This window comes from Chiloscyllium plagiosum, unplaced genomic scaffold (genome assembly GCF_037043375.1).
Source record: "Chiloscyllium plagiosum isolate Xiang-an unplaced genomic scaffold, Cpla_swu_hap1 HiC_scaffold_12, whole genome shotgun sequence".
In the NCBI taxonomy this organism is placed as follows: Eukaryota; Metazoa; Chordata; class Chondrichthyes; order Orectolobiformes; family Hemiscylliidae; genus Chiloscyllium; species Chiloscyllium plagiosum.
In genome coordinates, this window is record NW_028270150.1 from 84,220,750 (window position 1) to 84,245,735 (window position 24,986).

At 42.6% G+C, this 24,986-nt stretch overlaps 1 protein-coding gene across 3 annotated transcripts in view; it reads left to right on the forward strand.

Annotated features, from left to right (window-relative positions):
• Nucleotides 1-24,986, forward strand: part of mid1 (midline 1) — a 375,699-nt gene that overhangs the window by 77,308 nt on the left and 273,405 nt on the right. Inside the window, exon 1 of one of the 3 annotated variants that reach the window (XM_087993000.1) lies at nucleotides 8,739-9,005. The exons of the other annotated variants lie outside the window; for them this stretch is intronic. The gene's annotated coding sequence lies outside the window, so the exon portion shown is untranslated. Of the gene's footprint in view, nucleotides 1-8,738; nucleotides 9,006-24,986 lie in introns of those variants that run through there. 3 annotated transcript variants of the gene reach the window in all.

Sequence of the window (24,986 nt, forward strand, 5' to 3'; positions counted from 1 at the left end):
TTCTACTTAGATTCATTGAGATGTACAGCATGGAAACAGACCCTTCGGTCAAACCTGTCCCTGCTAACCAGATATCCCAACCCAATCTAGTCCCACCTGCCAGCACCCAGCCCATATCCCTCCAAACTTTTCCTATTCATATACCCATCTAAATGTCTCTTAAATGTTGCAATTGTACCAGCCTCCACCACTTCCTCTGGCAGCTCATTCCATACACGTAACACCCTCTGAGTAAAAAAAAGTTGTCCCTTAGGTCTCTTTTATATCTTTCCCCTCTCACCCTAAACCTATGCCCTCTAGTTCTGGACTCCCCCACACCAGGGAAAAGACTTTGTCTATTTATCCTATCCATGCACCTCATAATTTTGTGAACTTCTATAAGGTCATCCCTCAGCCTCCGACACTCCAGGGAAAACAGCCCCGGCCTGTTCAGCCTCTCCCTGTAGCTCAAATCCTCCAACCCTGGCAACATCCTTGTAAATCTTTTCTGAACACTTTCAAGTTTCACAACATCTTTCTGATAGGAAGGAGACCAAAATTGCACGCAATATTCCAACAGTGGCCTAACCAATGTCCTGTACAGCTGCAACATGACCTCCCAACTCCTGTACTCAATACCCTGACCAATAAAGGAAAGCATACCAAACGTCTTCTTCACTATCCTATCTACCTGCGATTCCACTTTCAAGGAGCTATGAACCTGCACTCTAAGGTCTCTTTGTTCAGCAACACTCCCTAGGACCTTACCATTAAGTGCATAAGTCCTGCTAAGATTTGCTTTCCCAAAATGCAGCACCTCGCATTTATCTGAATTAAACTCCATCTGCCACTTCTCGGCCCATTGGCCCATCTGATCAAGATCCTGTTGTAATCTGAGGTAACCCTCTTCGCTGTCTAATACACCTCCAATTTTGGTGTCATCTGCAAACTTACTAGCTGTACCTCTGATGCTCGCATCCAAATCATTTATGTAAATGACAAAAAGTAGAGGACCCAGCACCGATCCTTGTGGTACTCCTTCTTTTCTCATTTATTAAATCAAAGACAACAGGGTTAAATTTTCAGGTACATTTTGTGTCAAAGTAACAAACTAATGCTGAGTCCTGTCTGTCCCAAATGAAGTGGTTCCTGCATTTAATTAAAGAATACGTCGATCATTTTGATGGGTTGTATCCTGTTAACTGAACACTAGAGGGCACCACTCTGTGGAGTCAAGCATAGTGCAGACAATAGACTCCAGAGTCTTTCACTGAATGGCAGAAAGGTCTTATTCCTTAACATCTCTTCATATATTGTAAATGTTTTAGTCAGAAATAAAAAAAACAAAGAGATTAAAACCCTAGTTTGCTTAATGATTAGACTTGATAAATTAAATTTTCAATCCAAACAGCTGTATGATTGGTTTATATTCCCCTTTTCCTTTGTTTGTTGCCTCTTCCTACTTGCCTGTCCTGAGGGGACTAACTGCCTGCTAGGAATGTAACTGTCAATATCCTAATCCTCATGCTGAGAACCCAGAACAAACATGACAGCACCTCTTGCATTTATGTAGCACCATCCATAACCTCATGTTGTCCTAAAGTGTTTTATAGCCAATGAGGACTTTTGACAAGTGAATGCTATTCTATTGCAGGACATGTTTGAATCAGGTTGTGCGTGGCAAGCTTCCACAAACCAAATGGGACCGTGCTCAGATAATCTGTCTTCTAAAGATGTTGGTTTCAAGTGGTCAAAGTTAAAGACCTTTCAGTCATAGAGTCATACATCATGGAAACAGACCCTTTGGTCCAATCAGTCCATGCCGAACATAATCCCATACATAACTGGTCCCACCTGCCCATATCCCTCCAAATCTTTCCTATTCATGTCCTTTTCAAAGCGTCTTATAAACGTCGTAATTGTGTCCACATCCATCACCTAGAGTCATAGAGATGTACAGCACGGAAACAGACTCTTCAATCCAACTTGTCCATGCCGACTAGATAACCCAACCCAATCTAGTCCCATTTGCCAGCATCCGGCCCATATCCCTCCAAACCTTTCCTATTCATATACCCATCCAGGCACCTTTTAAATTTTGCAATTGTACTAGCCTCCACCACTTCCTCTGGCAGCTCATTCCTCTGCGTGAAAAAGTTGCCCCTTAGGTTTCTTTTATATCTTTCCCCTCTCACCCTAAACTTATGCCCTTTAGTTCTGGACTCCCCAACCCCAGGGAAAGGCCCCTGTCTATTTAGAGCCCTATCCATGACCCTCATAATTTTAAAAACCTCAATACGGTCACCCCTCAGCCTCCGGCGCTCCAGGGAAAACAACCCCAGCCTGTTCAGCCTCTCCCTATAAGCTCAAATCCTCCAACCCTGGCAACATCCTTGTAAATTTTTTCTGAACCCTTCCAAGTTTCACAACATCCTTCCAATAGGAAGGAAACCAGAATTGAACACAGTATTCCAAAAGTGGCCTAACCAATGTCCTGTACAGCCGCAACATGACCTCCCAACCCCTGTACTCAATACTCTGACCAATAAAGGAAAGCTTACCAAATGCCTTCTTCACTATCCTATTTACCTGTGACTCTACTTTCAAAGAACTATGAACCTGCACTCCAAGGTCTCTTTGTTTAGCAACACTCCCTGGAACCTTACCGTTGAGTGTGTAAGTCCTACTAAGATTTGCTTTCCCAAAATGCAACATTTATTTAAATTAAACTCCATCTGCCACTCCTCAGCCCATTGGCCCATCTGATCAAGATCCCATTGTAAGCTGAGGTAACCGTCTTCACTCATTTGAGCATCACATCCAAGACTGACCCTAACCAACTCATGTTGGTAAACATGAATTTCTTGTAAGGGTTGTTGGACAGTGATCAACTTTTCCACATGGCTGAGATCAATTATTTCTGCAGGTTACGCGGTCTTCCTGATTCCTCAGCTATTTAATGGGATAAACACCTTTTGAGGTGCCTAATTGTTTTTAAAATTTTAAATTCTTTTCCTCTCTGCTCATGATGGGTACATTTCTGTAATTGCTACATACCCATGCTGTCCAGCAGGGGTCTCTGCAATGGGAGTCCAGCTGACTTTCTGTCACGTGATGCTGACAACTAAAATAGAACAGAAATTGCTTGATAAACTCAGCAAGTCTGGCAGCTTCTTTGGAGAGGGAAACAGTTAGTGTTTTGAGTCAGTATGATTATTGGTTGGACAACTGAGCTTGAATTTATGCCAACTACCATCACCCACCTGGGCATGCACTGGTAATCTTGGGTTTGATCCTATGACATTCATATTACTGTGATTAATTCAGAAAATGTGAAAGTAACCAGAATGATAGAACAGGCTCGAATGTCTGAATACCTTATTTCCTATTTTCTTTGTTTATATTACATAATCTGGCCTATATGAGACTGTAGTGCCCACAAAGATAGTTAATTCATACTTGCCCTGTCAAGTGGGCGAGCAAATCACTCAGTTATTATCAGTGATTTAAGAAGGCCACTTCTTCAGGGTAACAAAATTCCAGCCTTGCTGTAGATTCCCTACAGTGTGGAAGCAGGACATTCAGCCCATCGAGTCCACACCGATCCTCTGAAGAACATCCCACCTAGACCCACCACCCCCCAATCCTATAACCCTGCCTTTCCCATTGCTAACCCACCTAGCTTGCACATCCCTGGACAGTATGGGCAATTTAGCCATCCACCCAACCTGTACATCTTTGGACAGTCGGAGAAAACCCACTGAGAAACAGGGAGAATGTGCAAACTCCACACAGACAGTTGCCCAAGGGTAGAATCGAACTCAGGTCCCTGGTACTGTGAGGCAGCAGTGCTAACCACTGAGCCACTGTGCCACCCCATACCATGTTTCACACATCCCAGTAATGCGGTGGAAAATACACAGATCAGGACCTACAATTAACATTTTAAAAAAGGGGACTTTCACTACCTCAGCACTTTCCCAAGACAGTTCCTAGCCAAAGTATGTGTTACTTCACACCATTTTTAATGATATTTCTACATTTGTACCTATTGGCTACCCAAGACATATAGAGGTGATGCACCTTTACGCCATATTCAGTCCATTATTCAGTTCTTCACAACATGAATTGGCCAAAAGGTTCAGTAATTTCCCACAAACAGATTTGAGCAAGTTTTCTAACTACGTGGTGAAGGATTCGTTCACACGGACTGTACAAGACTTGCACATTTAAAGCAATGCAGCGTCCCCGTGTTCATGTGCCATATATTCACCAATGCAACACTAGAGGAAGCCCACCTGTACTGTAGCATTATGTCATGGTGATCTAGTCTCACTGACATTGAACTATGAACTCATCAACTTGCACAGTTCAGGTTTAATGGCACGATATATCCCTATATAGAATGGTGATGTCGTGGGATCCTCTCTAAGCCCGAAGTAAGTGTCCCACTGCTCACACTGTCTGTCGTTCCATTGAGGGCTGAGTCTTGTGGAGGCCGAGGACAGGCAGTGGGTACCCTTCCCTGAAGGACATTCATGAACTAGTTGAGTTTTTATGACAATCGAGACACTTTTCATGGTCACTACTGCTGAATGTCTTTCACATAAATGACCAGATGCAATGAACTCCATTTCGTGACCTCTTAAGTGTCTTAGACGGTTCTTTTTCTCATACTCATCTCTTCCCAATTTAAAATTCTTTTATGGAGAATCATAGAGGCACATTTATCACCAAGAAATTCAAACAAACAAGATTTGAAATTGAGTCAATTCATCAGGACTTCAAACCCACTGGATTTTCAACATTTGTCTGGTTTGTCCGTGGGAAAAGATTTCAAACATCAGTGCATCTGGAAATGTATCAAGGCACATCCACCCAAGTGAGTGTTCCAGTGAACTGACTGTGAGACAGGTCTTGAACTGGTTCCACAGCCTGAATAACATCACACCATTCACAGTGAGGAGAAACTGTATCCTTGTCCTGTGTCTGGGTGAGGAGTCAGCTGATCATCCAATATGGAGAGACATAAGAATGCCTGCACCACGGAGAAACTGTGGAAATGTGCAGAGTATAGGAGGGGATTCGAATACCCATCTTTGCTGGAAATACACACACTGGGGAGAGGCCGATATACTTGACTGAAGTCTGCCTCATCGTTAGCCACGGGTGAGGTCCCGGAAGACGGGTGAGTAGCGAATGATGTGCCATTATTCAAGAAGGGCTGCAAAGGGAAACCTGGGACTATGGACCTATAAGCCTAACATCTATGGTAGGTAAGTTACTTGAGAAGGTTCTAAGATATATATGCATTTGGAAAGACAAGGTTTGATGAGGAGTAGTCAGCATGGCTTTGTGCTTGGGAGATCATGCCTCACAAATTTGTTAGAGTTCTTTGATGAAGTGACCAGGAAGGTTGATGAGGACAGGGTGGTAGATGTAGTCTGTATGGATTTCAGTGAGGCCTTTGATGAAGTTCCACATGGTAGGCTCATCTGGAAGGTTAGATTGCATGGAATCCAGGGAAAGCTGGAAAATTGGATATAAAGTTGGCTTGATTGTAGGAAGCAAAGGTTAATAGTCAGACTGGAGGCCTCTGACTAGTGCCTCAGGGGTCAGTGATGGGCCCATTACTGTTTATTTTTTATATCAATGATTTGGATGAGAATGTACAAGGTATGATTAGAGAGTTTGCAGATGACACTAAAATAGGCTGTATCGTGGTTACTGAGGAAGGTTATCAGAACTTGCAGCAGGACCTTGAGCAGCTGGGAATGTGAGCTGAGGATTGTCAAATGGAGTTGAATATAGATAAGTGTGAGATGTTGCATTTTGGAAAGTCAAATCAAGGTAGGAATTTCATGGTGAATGGTAGGGCCTTAAGGAGTGTAGTGAAACAGAAGGATCTTGGAGTTCAGGTGCATGTTTCTCTGAAAGTGGAGTCACAGGTAGATAGGGCAGTGAAGAAGGCTTTTGGCACACTGGTCTTCATCAGCTAGGACGTTGAGTATAGAAGTTCGGAAGTTATGTTACAGTTGTACAGGACATTGGTGAGGACACACCTGGAGCATTGTGTTCAGGTTTGGTCACCTTGCTGGATGAAGGATGTTATTAAACTGGAAAGAGTGCAGAAGCAATTTGTAAGGATGTCACCAGGACTCAGGGGTTTGAGTTATAGGGAGATGTTGGACAAGTTCGGACATTTTTCTTTAGAGCATAGGAAACTGAGTGGGTGGGGGTGGGGGGGGGGGGGGCGTGGCAGGGTATCTTTTAGAGGTGTATATAATCATGAGAGGAATTGATAGGGTGAATGCGCTCAGTCTATTTCACAGGGTTGCTTTGATGAGGGGGCATGTTGGTCACACTCTTGTCTCTGAGTTTGAAACTTATGGATTCAAATCCCATGCTGAAGACCTGAGACCAGAAGTGGTTGGGGCAGGTACATTAACACCATTTAAAAGGCATTTGGACAAATACATGGATAGGAAAGGTTTAAAAGGATATGGGGGCCTCATTCCTGATGAAGGGCTTTTGCACGAAACGTTGATTTTCCTGCTCCTCGGATGCTGCCTGATCTGCTGTGCTTTTCCAGCACCACTCTAATATAGACTCTCATCTCCAGCATCTGCAGTCTTCACTTTCACTTAGAAAGATATGGGCCTAGTGCAGGGAAAGGGGGTTAGTGTAGATGGACATTTTGGTCAGCATGGACCAGTCTGGGCCAAAGGGCCTGTTGCCATGCTGTAGGACTACATGTACCTATGACTGACAAATGTCTTTGATTGTTCAGTGAGGAACATGTCATTGATGGAATGACACCTAACTTCTTCCTCTTTGCATTCTTCTGATGTATAGATAAAATGTTTCCTTTATGTGAATTGTAGCCCCATGTAAGAATTTCCTTACACATCTGACTATGCCCCATGCTGCCTCAAATTCATGTTTGAAACATAATGGTCAAATGATTTTCCTTTCTTTGATGACCTGGTTGGGAATTAGGAGGTCCTGTACTGCTGCCTATTGCATACCTGCCTTTACTGGTCAATCTTCACATTGAGCTTCTATGTGTTATGATATTAACCTTATCAGCAACATCATAAGTAGGGCACAAGCTATTCACTCACAATGTCTGTGGGATGAGATGATTGACCTGAAACATCATCAAATATTTTCCCTTATTCTAGATATGACTCCAACCAATGGATGTTTAACACCCAATTCCCATTGATTCCAGTTTTGCTAGGACTCCTTGAAGCCATACTTAGCCAAATGTAGCCTTGATGTCAAGGGCTGTCACTCTCCCCTCCCCTCTGGAATTCAGTGCTTTTGTCCATGTTTGAAGCAAGGCTGTTATGAGGTCAGGAGCTGAATGGCCCTGGCAGAACCCAAACTGGGTGTTACTGATCAAGTTATTGCTGAGCACGTGCTACATGATAGCATTGTTGATGCCAGCTTCCATCACTTTACTGAAGATTGAGATTAGAGTGATGGGGCAGTAATTGGCTGAGTTGGATTGGTCTTGCTTTTTGTGGACAGGACATACCTGGGCAATTTTTCACAGGTTGGGTAGATGCTGTACAGTGTTGTAGCTGCACTGGAACTGCTTAGCTACAGGCACGGCTATTTTTGGAGCATTCATCTTCAGGGCTATTGCCAAAATGTTGCCAGTGCCTATAGCCTTTGTAATATCCAGATGTCTTTAGCTATTCCTCCTGAGGTATATTAAATTGCCTATGATGATGGGACCATCTGGAAGAGGCTGTGATGGATCATTCGCTCGATGCATCTGTCTGAAGATTGTTGCAAATACTTCAGTCTAATTTTTGCACTGATTTGCTAGAAACCCTGTTATTGAGGATGGGGAGATTTGTGGAGCCTCCTCCTCCTATTTAGTTGGACACCATCATTCACAAATTGACATGACACTACTGCAGAGTTGAGATATATTCTGATGCTTGCGGGATTGCATAGCTCCATCTGACACATGCTGTTTCTGCAATTCGACACACAGGTAGTGTGTTGTCTTGTTGCCAGGTTTCCAACTCATTTTTAGATCTGTTTGTTGCATGCTCTTGTGCAGTGTTCATTGAACCAGGGTTGACCTCCCAGCTTGATGGTAATGGTAGATGGTGGAATATGCTGGTCTATGAGGTTGTAGATTGCAATTGAATACAAGTCACTGTTGGCCCACATACCTCATGGATGCCCAGTTGGAGTTTGAGATCTGTTTGAAGTCTTTCTCATTTAGCCTGCTGGTCATGTCACACAACACCACTGAAGATAACTTCAATGCAAAAACGGGACTTCATCTCCACATCTGCTCTGTTTCATTTCAGTGATGTGTACCGGTGACAAATCACTTGCTTTCTTGTTTTTTTATTGAAGTTTGTTGCCATTGCAACCAGCTTGCTTTGAACACTTCCCCCTTTCTCTGAATATAATTTTGTGTTAGCAAGTCAAGAGGTTGCTGAGCCTGAATCAGGCACTCTAAATATGAATCAAAGGGCTGGAACCCAGTGAAATGTGACATGTTCAACACTATCATTTCTCTCACCAGGAACAATTTAAATGTCATCCTACTTAGTCTTTTGACATTTTGTTTGTACCAACACTGACAGCAAGCGGGAGAGTATAATTATTGCTAGAACTCCCTCCCTTACATCACTGTGGGGCTGTCTACAGCACACATAGATTGCCGTGTTCATTAAAAACAGCTCTCCACCACCTCGAGGGCAGCCAGGCAGAGGCAATAAATATTGAGCTAGCCGAACCCTCATATCCCATGAAAGAATAATTAAGCATATGGAGTCCCTGGAAAGAATTTACAAGGATGGGAGGCATGAACTCTTGTGATATCTAAAAAGACTGAATGAGCTGAGAATCCTTTCTCCAGAGGAGAGAAGACTGAGTGGTAAGATGATAGAAATCTTTGAAATGATGAAGAGACTCGATCAGGTTGATGGGGAGAAGATACTTTCACTTGTAGGAGCATGCAAACTCGGGGCCATGACCACTAATACATCCAGGTGAGCTCAGCAGAAATGTCTTTACTCGCTGAATATTGAGCATGTGGAACTTGTTGCCAGATAGAGCAGTGAGGATGAATGGCACGGACATACTTAGGCATAGCGTGAATAATTACCTGACGGAGTGAGAGAATAGAAGGATATGCTGCTGGGTTAGATAAAGAGGGGTGAAAGAAGGCTGAATTGCCTGGTTCTGGGTGGTCTCTATATTATTCCGTGTAAAATCACTAACAAGGAATGGAATAAGAAGGCTGAGATGTGGGCATTTATTTAACCAAATGCTTTCAACCTGTAAATCAAGAAGGATTAATAGAGACTAGTTTGTTGGAGATGTACACAGACTGGCAGTTCAATTGTAAATAGTCAGGACAGCATTAAAAATTAAAAGGAGAAACTGATTTTGTGTACATGATTAATTAATAGGAAGTGTTAGCCTACAGACTACTTTTGTGTTTAACCATTATAACAAATGGTTTTAGTTTTTACAAGAAAGGGAATTGTTGTCATCTACTCCATTCCAGTCCAAACTTGAACATGGCCCGTGGGACAACAGAAGGTAAGGGAGACCCTAAGGAGCGCATCTGGCTAGATAATCGCTGGCAGTGTGTGCTGTACAACCCACTTCAGAGCTGGCTCTTATTTCTTACAGACTCTGTTCAGTATTTGCTTTGTTTCAGTAAATACTCTTGGCAAGTAGCCAAATCCCCAAGAGTTGCTCTGTTTTAAAATGCCTGGCTTGATCCTGAACACACGAGGAACTATAACGCAGCATTATTGACAGCTTGAAGTGAGATTACAGAATAAAACTGCTGACTGGATTTGCTGTCCTTGTTTGTAATACTTGTCAAGTATTTCAGACCAGTCTTTCATTTTCCCTCATGCTGCTGGAAGTGGTTCAATTTATATCAATGGCTCCAATCAAACCATTGCATTGAAGAACGAGACAGCACAGATGGAAGCCATTCAGCCTATCATATCTGTGTTGGTTTTTGAGTACAGCTGTCCAATCAACCTTTCCCAGTTTCCTTCCCCTTGGCGCTGTAAATATTTTCCATCTATGTATGTATCCAATGTTCCTGTGAATGTTGTTATTGAATCGTCTTCTGCTATTCTTTTAACACATACATTCCAGATCAGATCAACTCACTGTGTTAAAGGTTTCCTGATCTTGCCTCAGTTACTTGAGTAAGTTTATGCTAAGTTCATGTGACAAAACAAGTCTTTGGTGACGTGTTAATGTTTCCACCTTTGAGTCAGAAAGTGCTGGGTTCAAATCCTTCCCTCGGTTTTCCTGATCTGGTTCTGAATTTTGCTCTGACATTGAGCAGGAAATGTGGGTTTGAGACGGCCCATAACAACCTCACACTGTACAGCGCTTACAACCAGATCAGTTGGTATATCCATGACTACGCCCATGAAAGGCTGTCCATTCCTTATGCCACATTCAAAAGACCAATCATAATTTTACTGGTTACCAACGTACTGTGAGTTCTTCATTTGCACAAATTAATGAAGAAACTGGCAAAACTCCCCTGCTGTTCTTCAAAATAATACTAACAGAAACTTTTAGGTCCATCTAAGAAAGTAGACATGGCTTTGCTCTAACTTCATATTCATAAGATGGTACTTCTGACAGTGCAGCACTCCCTCAGTATGAGGCTGGAGTGAATGTCTGGATTCTTGTCCTCAGGTCTTCAGCATGGAATTTGAACCCATAAGCTTCAAACTCAGAGACAAGAGTGTGACCAACATGCCCCCTCATCAAAGCACTTCCAGAACACGGTGATTCAGTGGTTAACATTGCTGCCTCACAGTGCCAGGGACCTGGTTGGATTGCAACCTTGGATGACTGTCTGTGTGGAGTTTACGCATTCTCCCCGTGTCTGCCTGGGTTTCCTCTGGGTGCCCCTCCCACAGTCCAAAGATATGCAGGTCAAGTGAATTGGCTGTGCTTAATTGCCTATAGTGTTCAGGGATGTGTGGATTGCAATAGTCAGGGGTAAATGTAGAGGAATAGGGTAGGGGAATGGCTTTGGGTAGTTTACTCTTCGGAGGGTCAGTGTGGACTTGTTGGGCTGAAGGGGCTGTTTCTACACTATAGGGATTCAATTGAAAATACTGAGGTCATGAAAGGCACGATGAAAATGCAGGTTTGTTTCTTTCTCAATGACTGCCTGAGTAGATATATTAATACAATTTATTCATTTGTGAGTCTTGGATTCGGGAACAACCAAATAGAATGAAAATTTCTGTTCAAGAGTAGTGGAGATTTTAGAATGGTTATCAAACATTCACCTATTCTAATCCCATTTCTCAGCACATGGCCCATTGCTTCACACGCTATGGCATTTCAAGTGCTCACCTAAATAGTACTTAGAGTTGAACTCTTGAGAGTTCCTGCCTCCACTATCCTTTCTGACAGTGAGTTCCAGATACGCAAAACCCTCTGGGTGAAAATGTTTTCCCCCAAAACATTTCTAAACCTTATCTTAAAACTGTGCCCCCTGGTCATTGACCCATGTATTGTGGGGAAATGACAACAAGTTTCCATTTTTAAAGAAGGTCCAAAGCAGGAATGACATGCCAGGGTTCTTCGGGGCCAGTACGAGACAAACTTGGGCATTGAGCCAAATTGGGGAGGTATGAGAAAGGATGACCGAATCCTGGAACAAAAGCTGGATTTTAACTTGGCATTGAAGATGGTGAGTGATGGAAAGAGGCATTTCGGGATGGAGTTTGGGATCCAGGTGACTGAGGGCATGTACAGCCAAGTTGAGGCTTGAAGGAAGTCTGGGAGCAGAATTGCTGCATATTAGGTTGAAATTGGAGAATTGAAAACTTTGAGGGGTCCAATTACAGATAGGAAGGCAACTACGGAGGGGCTGAGACAAGCCCTCTGCTACCCACCAACCTCTTCATATCTCATCTTGAATGTTTAAACTTAAGCATTGTAATGTAAGATTTGAGGTGTTCATATTGTGGGATCCAATAGAGGGGTGATTGATACGTAAGGCTCAGTGCAGAATGGCATAAGAACAGAAGAGATTTAGAGTATGGAGCTTATGGAGTATGGGAGACCAGCCATTAGAAGATTCAGCTCACAGTTGAGTAGGATGTCAAGGTTATGATCAATCAGCCTGGTTCAGTCTGAGTCAGCATTTCTGAAAGAGGATGAAGCCAAGGTGAATGATATGGACCTTGTGATGACGGCTGAATGCTGAAACTTATGTGTTCAGCATCTTGAGGGACAGAGGAAGAGGACTAAGCCATTCCATCTCTTGAGAAATTTCCACCTTTCTTTTTGATTAGGGCTAGTTTGTTTTATATCAAACCTGTTTCTCAAAGAAAATCCTATCAATCGCGGTCTTAAACATTTCATTGGACACAATGTTCTCAGCTGTTCAAGGGAGGAGGAGGAAAGTAGAGGTCATGTAAGACCAGATATCAGACAGAGACAACAGTGAGGTTGAGAGAGTCAGTAGAGAGATCTCCAGCACGTGTCTTCAGTGTACAGGTGGTTAAGTTGTCCGGTGTCGGTTAAAGATGTCACCAAGGGACCCAAGTTGGATGAAAAGGAAGATAAGGACAAGAAAGAATCCTTGAGCGACTGAGAAGAGAAACCATGGGTAAGAGTGCTGTATGATCTGATATGTAAAACTGAGGTGACAAATGCAGAAGATGTATTGCAACAGCCTGGGGCTGTAAACCTCATGGGAGATTTTCTTCTCTCATTTCTAAGACAGCTTGGAAGCAATTTTAAACTCTTCCACCTCCTATTTTCTCCACATGGGTTGCACCTAAATTGGAAGGGGAGTAATATACTTGCAGGGAGATTTGCTACAGCTGCATTTAAACTAATAAGGTGGGGGGGGGGGGGTGGGACCCAGGGAGATAGTGAGGAAAGAGATCAATCTGAGACTGGTTGAGAACAGCAATGAGTCAAACAGTCAGGGCGGGCAGGGACAAGGTAGGACTAATAAATTAAACTGCATTTATTTCAATGCAAGGGGCCTAAGAGGGAAGGCAGATGAACTCAGGGCATGGTTAGGAACATGGGACTGGGATATCATAGCAATTATAGAAACATGGCTCAGGGATGGGCAGGACTGGCAGCTTAATGTTCCAGGATACAAATGCTACAGGAAGGTTAGAAGGTGGGGGGTGCAAGAGAGGAGGGGGAGTGGCGTTTTTGATAAGGGATAGCATTACAGCTGTACTGAGGGAGGATATTCCCAGAAATACATGCAGAAAAGTTATTTGGTGGAACTGAGAAATATGAAAGGGATGATCACCTTATTGGGATTGTATTACAGACCCCCTAATAGTCAGCAAGAAATTGAGAAACAAACTTGTAAGGAGATCTCAGCTATCTGTAAGAATAATAGGGCGGTTATGGTAGGGGATTTTAACTTTCCAAACATAGACTGGGACTGCCATAGTGTTAAGGGATTAGATGGAGAGGAATTTGTTAAATGTGTACAAGAAAATTTTCTGATTCAATATGTGGATGTATCTACTAGAGAAGGTGCAAAACTTGACCTACTCTTGGGAAATAAGGCAGGGCAGGTGTCTGAGGTGTCAGTGGGGGCGCACTTTGGGACCAGCGACCATAATTCTATTAGATTTAAAATAGTGATGGAAAAGGATAGACCAGATCTAAAAGTTGAAGTTCTAAATTGGAGAAAGGTCAATTTTGACGGTATTAGGCAAGAACTTTCAAAAGCTGATTGGGGGCAGATGTTCGCAGGTAAAGGGACGGCTAGAAAATGGGAAGCGTTCAGAAATGAGATAACAAGAATCCAGAGAAAGTATATTCCTGTTAGGGTGAAAGGGAAGGCTGGTAGGTGTAGGGAATGTTGGATGACTAAAGAAATTGAGGGTTTGGTTAAGAGAAAGAAAGAAGCATATGTAAGGTATAGACAAGATAGATCGAGTGAATCCTCAGAAGAGTATAAAGGCAGTAGGAGTATATTTAAGAGGGAAATCAGGAGGGCAAAACAGGGACATGAGATAGCTTTAGCAAATAGAATTAAGGAAAATTCAAAGGGTTTTTACAAATATATTAAGGACAAAAGGGTAACTAGGGAGAAAATAGGCCCCTCAAAGCTCAGCAAGGCGGCCTTTGTGTGGAGCCACAGAAAATGGGGGAGATACTAAACGAATATTTTGCATCAGTATTTACTGTGGAAAAGGATATGGAAGATATTGGAAGTAGGAAAATAGATGGTGACACCTTTCAAAATGTCCATGTTACAGAGAAGGAAGTGCTGGATGTCTTGAAACGCATAAAGGTGGGTAAATCCCCAGGACCTGATCAGGTGTACCCAAGAAATCTGTGGGAAGCTAGGGGAGTGATTGCTGGACCTCTTGCTGATATATTTGCATCATCAATAGTCACAGGTGAGGTGACAGAAGACTGGAGGTTGGCTAACATGGTGCCACTGTTTAGGAATGGTGGTGAGGACAAGCCAGGGAACTATAGACCATTGAGCCTGACCTCGGTGGTGGGAAAGTTGTTAGAGGAAATCCTAAGGGACAGGATGTACAAGGATTTCGAAAGGCAAGGACTGATTAGGGATAGTCAATATGGCTTTGTGCATGGGACATCATGTCTCACAAACTTGATTGAGTTTTTTGAAGAAGTAACAAAGAGGATTGATGAGGGCAGAGCAGTAGATGTGATCTAAATGGATTTCAGTAAGACGTTCGACAAGGTTCCCCATGGGAGACTGATTAGCAAGGTTAGATCTCACGGAATACAGGGACAACTAGTCATTTGGATCCAGAACTGGCTCAAAGGTAGAAGACAGAGGGTGATGGTGGAGGGTTGTTTTTCAGACTGGAGGCCTGTGACCAGTGGAGTGCCACAAGGATCAGTGCTGGGCCCTCTACTTTTTATCATTTACATAAATGATTTAGATGCGAGCATAAGAGGTACAGTTAGTAAGTTTGCAGATTACACCAAAATTGGAGGTGTAGTGGACAGCAAAGAAGGTTACCTCAGATTACAACAGGATCTTGACCAGATGGGCCAATGGGCCGAGAAGTGGTTGATGGAGTTTAATTCAGATAAATGCGAGGTGCTGCATTTTGGGAAAGCAAATCTTAGCAGGACTTATACACCTAAATGGTAAGGTCCAAGAGAGTGTTGCTGAACAAAGAGACCTTGGAGTGCAGGTTCACAGCTCCTTGAAAGTGGAGTCACAGGTCGATAGGTTAGTGAAGAAGGTATTTGATATGCTTTCTTTTATTGGTCAGAATATTGAGTACAGGAGTTGGGAGGTCATGTTGCGGCTGTACAGGATATTGGTTTGGCCACTGTTGGAGTATTGCGTGTAATTCTGATCTCCTTCCTATTGGAAAGATGTTGTGAAACTTGAAAGGGTTCAGAAAAGATTTACAAGGATGTTGCCAGGGTTGAAGGATTTGAGCTTATAGGGAGAGGCTGAACAGGCTAAGGCTGTTTTCCCTGGAGCATCAGAGGCTGAGGGGTGACCTTATAGAGGTTTACAAAATTATGAGGTGCATGGATAGGATAAATAGACAAAGTCTTTTCCCTGGGGTGGGGGAATCCAGAACTAGAGGGCATAGGTTTAGGGGAGGAGAAAGATATAAAAGGGACCTACGGGGCAACTTATTCATGCAGAAGGTGGTACATGTATGGAATGAGCTGCCAGAGGAAGTGGTGGAGGCTGGTACAATTGCAACATTTATATGAGTAGGAAGGGTTTGGAGGGATATGGGCCAGGTGCTGGCAAGTGGGACTAGATTGGGTTGGGATATCTGGTCGGCATGGACGGGTTGGACCAAAGGGTCTGTTTCCATGCTGTACATCTCCATGTCTCTCTGACTTGCAGCCTGATGGAAATGAATTATAGAAAATAAGGAGGTAGCCGATGAATTAAACAGGATTGTGTTTTTGCATCAGTCTCCACTGTGGGGCAGTTGCAAGGAATATCCAAGGCCCATCAGGAAATGGAAATGAGTTAGAAACTCAAGAAAATTACAATCACCAGGGAAATGATGCTGAGAGAATTGTTGGAGCTGCAGGCTGATTAGTCCCACGTCCTCAGAGCCTTCTTCCTGGACTCGGTAACAGTGAGATAGTCAATACACTGCTTTTAATTTCCCTAGATTCAGGGAAGATCTCATTAGATTTGAAAGCAGTGACAATGCTGAATGTAACTCTCTTATTCAAAAAGATACACAGATAGAAACTACAGCTTAGTTAGAGTGACATCTATCGTAGGCAAGATATTTGAAGCTTGGATTGAAGACATTATCACAAGGCACTTAAGGAAATTAAGCAGAGTCGACATAGTTTTATTAAAGGAAGATTGTGTTTATCCAATTTATTAGAGCTCTTTGAAGAAGTAACATGTCCTGTGAATAAAGGGGAACTGGTAGGTTTATTGCACTTAATTTTTCAGAAGACATTTACTAAGGCCTAACCACATCAAAGGTTGTAGTGGGCAATTAAAGCTTGTGGTATAGGGGCTAATGTATTGACAGGAATAGAAGATTTACCAGCCAACAGGGAACAGAATAGCCATAATTGGGTAGCTTTTTGCTTAGCATAGTTCACCAAGCAGTGTGCCAGGGCCTCTAACTTTTACAATTTTTATAAGTTAGTTGGAGCAAGAGACTGCAGGTATGGTTACCAAACTTACTAATAATATGTAATGTAGATTTGTGAAAAGGACAGGAGGAGACTAGAATGGGATATGGATGGGTTACATGGATGGATCACATGAGTGGGTCACATAGATGGGTCACATGGATGGGTCACATGGATGGGTCATATAGATGAGTCACATGGATGGGTCACATGAGTGGGCATAAATCTGCAAATAGAAAAAGAGGATAATGTGGGAAAAGGTACAATTGTTCCATTCTGAAGAAGTAGAGGTGTAAACAAACATATGATCTAAGTAGTGAGAGATTGCAGAGTTCAGATGTGTGTGTCCTAGTGCACGAATCACAGAAGATTAGCGCTGTATACATGTACAACAAGTAATTGGAGAAGCCAATAGAATGCTATGATTTATGCAAGGGGAACAAATTACAAAAGTAGGAGACTTATATATCAGTTCTACAGGACATTGGTGAGAGCACAACTGGAGTACTGTATGTAATACTGTTCTCCTTATTTAAGACAGGATGTAAATGCATTAGGATCAGTCCAACGAAGATTTACTAAACCAGTGCATAGGAAAGGCAGATTGTCCAATGAATAAAGGTTGGAACAGCTGGGTTTCTATCCGCTGCAGTTTCGAAGTGTGAGATATGGAAGTGAGATCCCAAGGCATCTTGGCAGAGTAGGATGCTTCTACTTAGCAGAGAATCCAAAACTAGGATTTGATGTTTAAAAATCAGAGGTCACCCATTTAAAACAGAGATGAGGAGAATTGTTTTCATTCCCCCAGAGGATAGTGAGTCTGTTCCTCAAAAGGCTGTGGGAGCAAAATCCTTGAATAATTTTAAGACAGAGGTTCCTGATAAAGTAGGGCATGAGAGTTATGGTAGGGAGGGTGGGGCTCAGTGGGAATGTGAAGTAATATGGGGATCATAGTTGTGTTCTTATGTCATTCATTTGTATGTTCATATGTACCACAAGAAGGGATATCAGGAATAAAAGAGTGGGGCGAGAGCAGCATATTTCTAGCAGGATTCCTGATGCTCAGTGCATGGAGACCTACAAGAAGTGTTTGAAGATGGACATGTTTGAAAGTTTACAAGTTTTGAAAACTTGCGCCATACTTGGCTTTATAGATTGAGACAGAAATCACAAAATCGAGAAAATTGTATGAAATGGTTAAATCACTGGTTGACCCTCAGCTGGAGCATTATATTTAATTTTGCACAAAACACTTCAGAAAGCATGTCAGCATCTTGTGGGGGATGGGGTGCAGAAAAAAACCTACTGCAATGGTACTAGCGGTGAAGGGCTTCAGTTGTGTGAAGGAACTGGGATTGTTATCCTTTAAGCAGAATAAATGAAGGGGAGGTGTTAGTAACTAGGCAGAAGCCAGTTCCATTGATGGGGAGGGATGGTAACGAAGTGATCAAGATAACTGAGCTGCTGTCTTTTAGAAAAGACATTAAACTGAGGCTCCATCTCTCAGGTGAATGTAAAAGATTGCATTGCTTTATTGTGAAGAGGAGCTTTTCACAGTGTTGGGGCCAATAACGATCTCTCACTAACAGCTAACAACTGTTTATAGGATCATTTATCTCGTTGTTGTTCGTAGAACTTTGCTGCATTCAAAATGGCAGTTGCAGAAATATAGGCAAGTTCTGCTCCCTGAACAAATCTAATCCCTGGTTGCATTTAAGACCCTCATTCAAATGTTTATGCTGCCTACATGTTTCAGTCAAGTGCCTTTAACCAGCTTCCAAACTGGTGGCCAACCAAGTTCATAGTGGGATTGGATGCTGAGAGCAGGCCTGAAAACCCTTTTCTTAAAGAATCATCTTCTCACATGGAGTGAGATCCTATTTCCAAACCATGTCTGGCCCCACTCCGATATTTTTAAACAGAAACGTTATTGAGGTTGTTTGAAAGTAGTATTATCCTGACACGTATAGAATCTCACTCTGTTAGATTCAGCCACAGGAGTGCACTGAGCTCAGTGAGAGAAATGGAATGTATGTAATGTCCAAAAATGAGAACAATTGCAGAGCACTCAGTCAGCAGCTGCTGGATGACTGAATCAAACATTCCCCTCGAATGAATGTGTGTGACTCAGGCTGCACAGTAATTAAAACATTCATATCCTCAGGCACTGCTGAACCATAAACAATTAATCGCATTGCTCAATGGCAAATGCACAACATCCAATTGTTTAAAAGTTAGGATTTCGTACTTTCATAGTCCTAATCCGAAATGAGAGGTTTTGAGTGAGATATTTGTTTCCTCCTATGCACTGAAAGATGACAACTTAATCGAATGTATCGCCTATAACAAATCACATTTGACAATCTCAATGTGATATTTGTCAGGTTTGACTTTCTTAATAAGATGTATGAGATAATCTGCAGCTTTCTGGTATTCAGCCACTCAAGATTCCAGCTCAGCCCCTGTGATCAGCAAAAAGCCGCTGGTTAAATTGTGTTATTTCAAGGCTGTCAGCACTCACACTACACTATCATTCTCAGGTTACAAACCTTCCATTCTCCACCCCACTCCCTCCCTCTCCCCCGCCTTCATTGTCCTACCCACATCATCTACAACATGCACAAATCTAAACAGATAAACAGCGAGTCACTAATGTTATCCTTGCTCCACACACCCCTCGCTCCTGAGGGAGGTGAGTGATGGATGACTCAAATAGCTTTCAATGCAAAGGCAGCTGAGGCACACTGACAGGCTTTCCAGAGCCATCTTCTCCACCCATCTCTCTCACAACCGCAGCTGCTATCCATCCCCTACCTCAGGAGGGCCATCCACACCACTCCCTCCGTTCTCAGAGGAACGAAAGCACTGTGGGGAGGGATGTTTCATCACTTTTCACGGCCAACACTGCTTTGACTCAAATCCGAACAGATGGCGCAGTGGCACACATGGCTTTGAAGAATCAATGCGCTCGCTTTAAGAAGTCAAGCAACGGAGGGTCTAAGACTTTTCTCGTACCTCTGTTGTGTCAGGCAACATCACACAGAATCAGTGTCTCCTTTCGCAATGCGCAAGGGACAAGTTAGAATGGCCATTCCTGTCTCATTCATAGACTCATAGAGACTTACAGCAAAGAAACAGATCCTTCGGCTCAACTCATCCATGCCGACCAGATATCTTAAACTAATCTAGTCCCATTTGCCAGCACTTGGTCCATATCCCTCTAAGCCCTTCCTATAAAGCCATCCAGAGATTCATAGAATAGAAGGGTGCCATTCAGCCCCTCTTGTCTGTATCTGTTCTTTGAAAGAGCTGTCCAATCAGTTCCATTCTCCTGCTGTTTCCCATTGTCCTGAAAATCTTACTTTTAGTTCCTTTCTTCATTTATGCTATGTGGCCAGGCCAGCATTTATTACCCATCTGTAGTTCCATTAAGTGTCAACACGTTGTTGAGTCACATGCAGGCCAGATCTGTAAAGGATGGATGTTCCCTCCTCTAAAGGGTATTAGTGCATTTGTTCAATTGTGTTTGAAAATTATGATTGAATCTCTCCATTGAGACGTTCAGGCAGTGTATTCCAAATGAAATCTAATCGCTGGGTAAAAGTCATTTTCCCTAAACGCTCCCTTATTCTTTAGTCAATAAGTTTAAATCCTCATCCTCCAGTTACTGCCTGTTTTTTGCAGAACTACAGAAAGGTTACAACTTATTCAGCTCATCATGTCTGTGCTGAGTTTATGCAGGAACAATTGACCTGGGGCAATTCTACCATCTTTTCCCAGTAGATCTGCAAATGATTGTTTTTCAAATAATGACCCTTTTCAATGCAATGATAGAATCTGCCCCTGCCACATTTGGACACTGAATTCCAAATCCCAACCACCTGCTTTGCACAAAAGGTTTTCCACACATCACCATTGCTTCTCTCACTGATCATCGCTGATCTCATTGAGGATGTAACTCTGAAGATGGACAAGGGAGATCCAGTAGATGTAGTGTACCTAGACTTTCAGAAAGTTTTTGATAAAGTCCCACATAGGAGGATAATGAACAAAATTAGGGTGCATGGTATTGGGGGCAACTTGGATTGAAAGTTGGTTGGCTGACAGGAAACAAAGAGTAGTGATAAATGGCTCCATTTCGGAATGGCAGGCAGTGACCAGTGGGGTACCGCAGGGATCAGTGCTGGGACCGCAGCTTTTTACAATATATATTAATGATATAGAAGATGGTATTGGTAATAACATTAGCAAATTTGCTGATGATACAAAGCTGGGTGGCAGGGTGAAATGTGAGGAGGATGTTAGGAGATTACAGGGTGACCTGGATAGGTTAGGTGAGTGGTCAGATGCATGGCAGATGCAGTTTAATGTGGATAAATGTATGGTTATCGACTTTGGTGGCAAGAACAGGAAGGCAGATTACTACCTAAATGGAATCAATTTAGGTAGAGGGGCAGTACAAAGAGATCTGGGTGTTCTTGTACACCAGTCAATGAAGGTAAGCATGCAGGTACAGCAGGTAGTGAAGAAGGCTAATAGCATGCTGGCCTTCATAACAAGAGGGATTGAGTATAGCAGCAAAGAGGTTCTTCTGCAGCTGTACAGGGCTCTGGTGAGACCACACCTGGAGTATTATGTGCAGTTCTGGTCTCCAAATTTGAGGAAAGACATTCTGGCTATTGAGGGAGTGCAGCGTAGGTTCACGAGGTCAATTCCTGGAATAGTGGGACTACCTTACACTGAAAGACTGGAGCGACTGGGCTTGTATACCCTTGAATTTAGAAGACTAAGAGGGGATCTGATTGAGATATATAAGATTATTAAAAGATTGGACACTCTGGAGGCAGAAAACATGTTTCCGCTGATGGGTGAGTGCCGAATCAGAGGACACAGCTTTAAAATACGGGGTAGACCATTTAGGACAGAGATGAGGAGAAACTTCTTCACCCAGAGAGTGGTGGCTGTGTGGAATGCTCTGCCCCAGAGGGCAGTGGAGGCCCAGTCTCTGGATTCATTTAAGAAAGAGTTGGACAGAGCTCTCAAGGATAGTGGAATCAAGGGTTATGGAGATAAGGCAGGAACAGGATACTGATTAAGGATGATCAGCCATGATCATATTGAATGGTGGTGCAGGCTTGAAGGACAGAATGTCCTGCACCTATTGTCTATTGTCTATTATCTTAAATCAATGCCCTCTGGTTCTCAAACGTTCTGCTGGTGGGGTCAGTTTCTCTCTATCTACTCTTGTTTTATTGGGCTCTGGTAGCAACTATTGGTCATCAGTCCTCATTTACACTTATTTTCTGATCAATCTGTTCAGAGATATGATCACACACCTTTGGTGCAGGTCAGACTTGAACCCAAGTCTCCTAGCTCAAAGGTAGGGGTACTACAACTGACCTTATATAAGTCTTAGTTATGTTTCTAGATATCTTCTCATCAATCTCTGGAGCCAGTGAAACTTGAACCTGGACCTCTGACACAGAAAACTATGAGGCACTTAAATTGCTTGCAGATATTTTCACATCAAGCTGTTCAGAGATGTTATGACACAGCTCTGGATGGATGGAGTTTGTACCAAGTTTGACTGGGTCTGAGGGCCTGTCTAATTATCAATAGTACAATATAGATCACTAGACAGTCTTCATTAAAAGCACTGGGCTTACATAACAAGGCATAGTTTATTTCATAACAGCAATAGGAATTAAGATGAACTCATTAGGCATAATTATAATAATTCAGAGCCGAGTCTGTCACATCTAATCCCATCAGAACGTAAAATAAATTACTCTTTTGCCACCCAAACACTGTATGATATTATCAGATTGGGTGGAAACTAATGCAACTTCAACATCAACTCATTCAGACCAATTACTTTAAACAACAACTTTGTACTCACTCTTCACAATTTTAATTGTCTCTCTCCAAATCTCCCCCCAATCTTCCCTTCTCAAAGTAGAACAGCCCCAAATTCTACTATCTATGTAACTGGAGTTTCTTCATCTTCAGAGCCATTCTCATGAGTAGTTTTCCATACCCAATGCCCTCACATCTGCTGGAAGTTCGGTGTCCAGACTTTGACTCAATACACCAGTGGAACCAAATGAGTTTTCATTAAATACTAGTTCATCATAATATCTTGTTTTTGTTCTCCATGTCCCTATTTATAATGCTGGGCTAACTCAATCAGTACAGCATGAGGCTCTTAGTCTCGCAGTTTTTACATCCGAGTGGTGCTGGAAAAGTACACAGGTCAGGCAGCATCCGAGGAGCAGGAACATCGATGTTTCGGACAAAAGCCCATCATCAGGAATAGAGGCAGGAAGCCTACAGGGTGGAGAGATAAATGGGGGTGGGTGGAGCTGGGGAGAAGGTAGCAAAGAGTACAATAGGTGAATGGGAGTGGGGTGGGGATGGAGGTGATAGGTCTTCTTAATCTCGCAGTCATTGGAAATGTGAATCAATGAGTTCAGCTGGTTGGATGGCTGGTCTGCAAGGCAGAGTGATTCCCATCCTAGCTCAGGTTACCATGCAGACTCCCCTTCTCAACATCTCTCCCTGCCTGAGGTGTGGTGACCCTCAGGTTAAAAAACCAACAGTTGACACTCTGTAATGAGAGATTAGGACAATGACAACTTTACCCTTTTGCCAAGGATATGGACCAATTACAAGATAATGGAATTATAACAGGTAGTTGTTTTTGACCAGTGGAATATAATGGACGATAGGGCCTTTTTCTGTGCCGTCATTCTCTATGACTACGATTAAACTCATAATCCTGAACACTCAATAATCAAAACTGAATACTCAACACTCTTCTGCCGGTGGAATAGGTTTCACCCAATTTAGTCTTCCAAAATCCTGCAGGATTTTGAACACATCTATTTAATCTCCCCTAAACGTTCTCTCTTAAAGGAAAATGAAAACAATATGTATTTATATAATGCCTCTTCTTAGCGAAACATCTCCAAGCATTTCACAGGAACAAAATGAACCAGCAATGAGCCACATGAGAAGAGATTAGGTCTGATGACCAAAAGTTTCTTGGTGAATACTGATATTTAAATCAATCCAAGAGCCTGACCTTTGCTGCCATGGTGACAGGATTTGGGCCGACTGGAGTAGTCCTGTATGCTTGAGATAAATAAATAAATAAATAAAGAAGGACCCTGCTGATGTTTATTTTGGAGAAAGGGTGTATACTTGTGGGCTGCTCACGGGAGCCAGTTAAAATGTGAAATAGTAGCAGGTTATATGCAGAATAAAAAAAATAGGTAGTACCTGCCCATTATCTGAGATCCCACAAATCAGCTAACATTTTTAATCGAGCACAAACTAACATACATTCGGTTTTCAGTGAAAGTTAAAGATTTTTTATTTTCACATTAAGTAGGTTCCTGGTTTAATGGGCATGAGTAACGGTAGTTGACTTTCATTGACTAGATATTTCAAGTCATTTCATTTTAAACATACACATACCTATAATTCAAAAGTGTGGCGCTGGAAAAACACAGCCGGTCAGGCAGCATTTGAGGATGGTAATTCTAATAGAATGCCCAAATGTGCAATGGAAAAGGATAGACCAGATCTAAAAGTTGAAGTTCAAAATTGGAGAAGGGCCAATTTTGACAGTATTAGGCAATAACTTTCATAAGCTGATTGGAGGCAGATGTTCACAGGTAAAGGGACGGCTGGAAAATGGGAAGCCTTCAGAAATGAGATAACGAGACTCCAGAGACAGTATATTCCTGTCAGGGTGAAAGGAAAGGCTGGTAGATATAGGGAAAGCTGGATGACTAAAGAAATTGAGGGTTTGGTTAAGAAAAAGAAGGAAGCATATGTCAGGCATAGACAGGATAGATCGAGGGAATCCTTAGAAAAGTATAAAGGAAGTAGGAGTATACTTAAGAGGGAAATCCGGAGGGCAAAAAGGGGACATGAGATAGCTTTGGCAAACAGAATTAAGGAGAATCCAAAGGGTTTTTACAAATATATTAACGACAAAAGGGTAACTAGGGAGAGAATAGGCCCCTCAAAGGTCAGCAAGGCGGTCTTTGTGTTGAGCCACAGAAAATGGGGGAGATACGAAATGAATATTTTGCATCAGTATTTACTGTGGAAAAGGATATGGAAGATATAGATTGTAGGGAAATAGATGGTGACATCTTACAAAATGTCCATATTACAGAGGAGGAAGTGCTGGATGTCTTGAAACATCCTCAGGACCTGATCAGGTGTACCCGAGAACTCTGTGGAAAGCTAGAGAAGTGATTGCTGGGCCTCTTGCTGAGATATTTGTATCATCGATAGTCACAGGTGAGGTGCCGGAAGACTGGAGGTTGGCAAACGTGGTGCCACTGTTT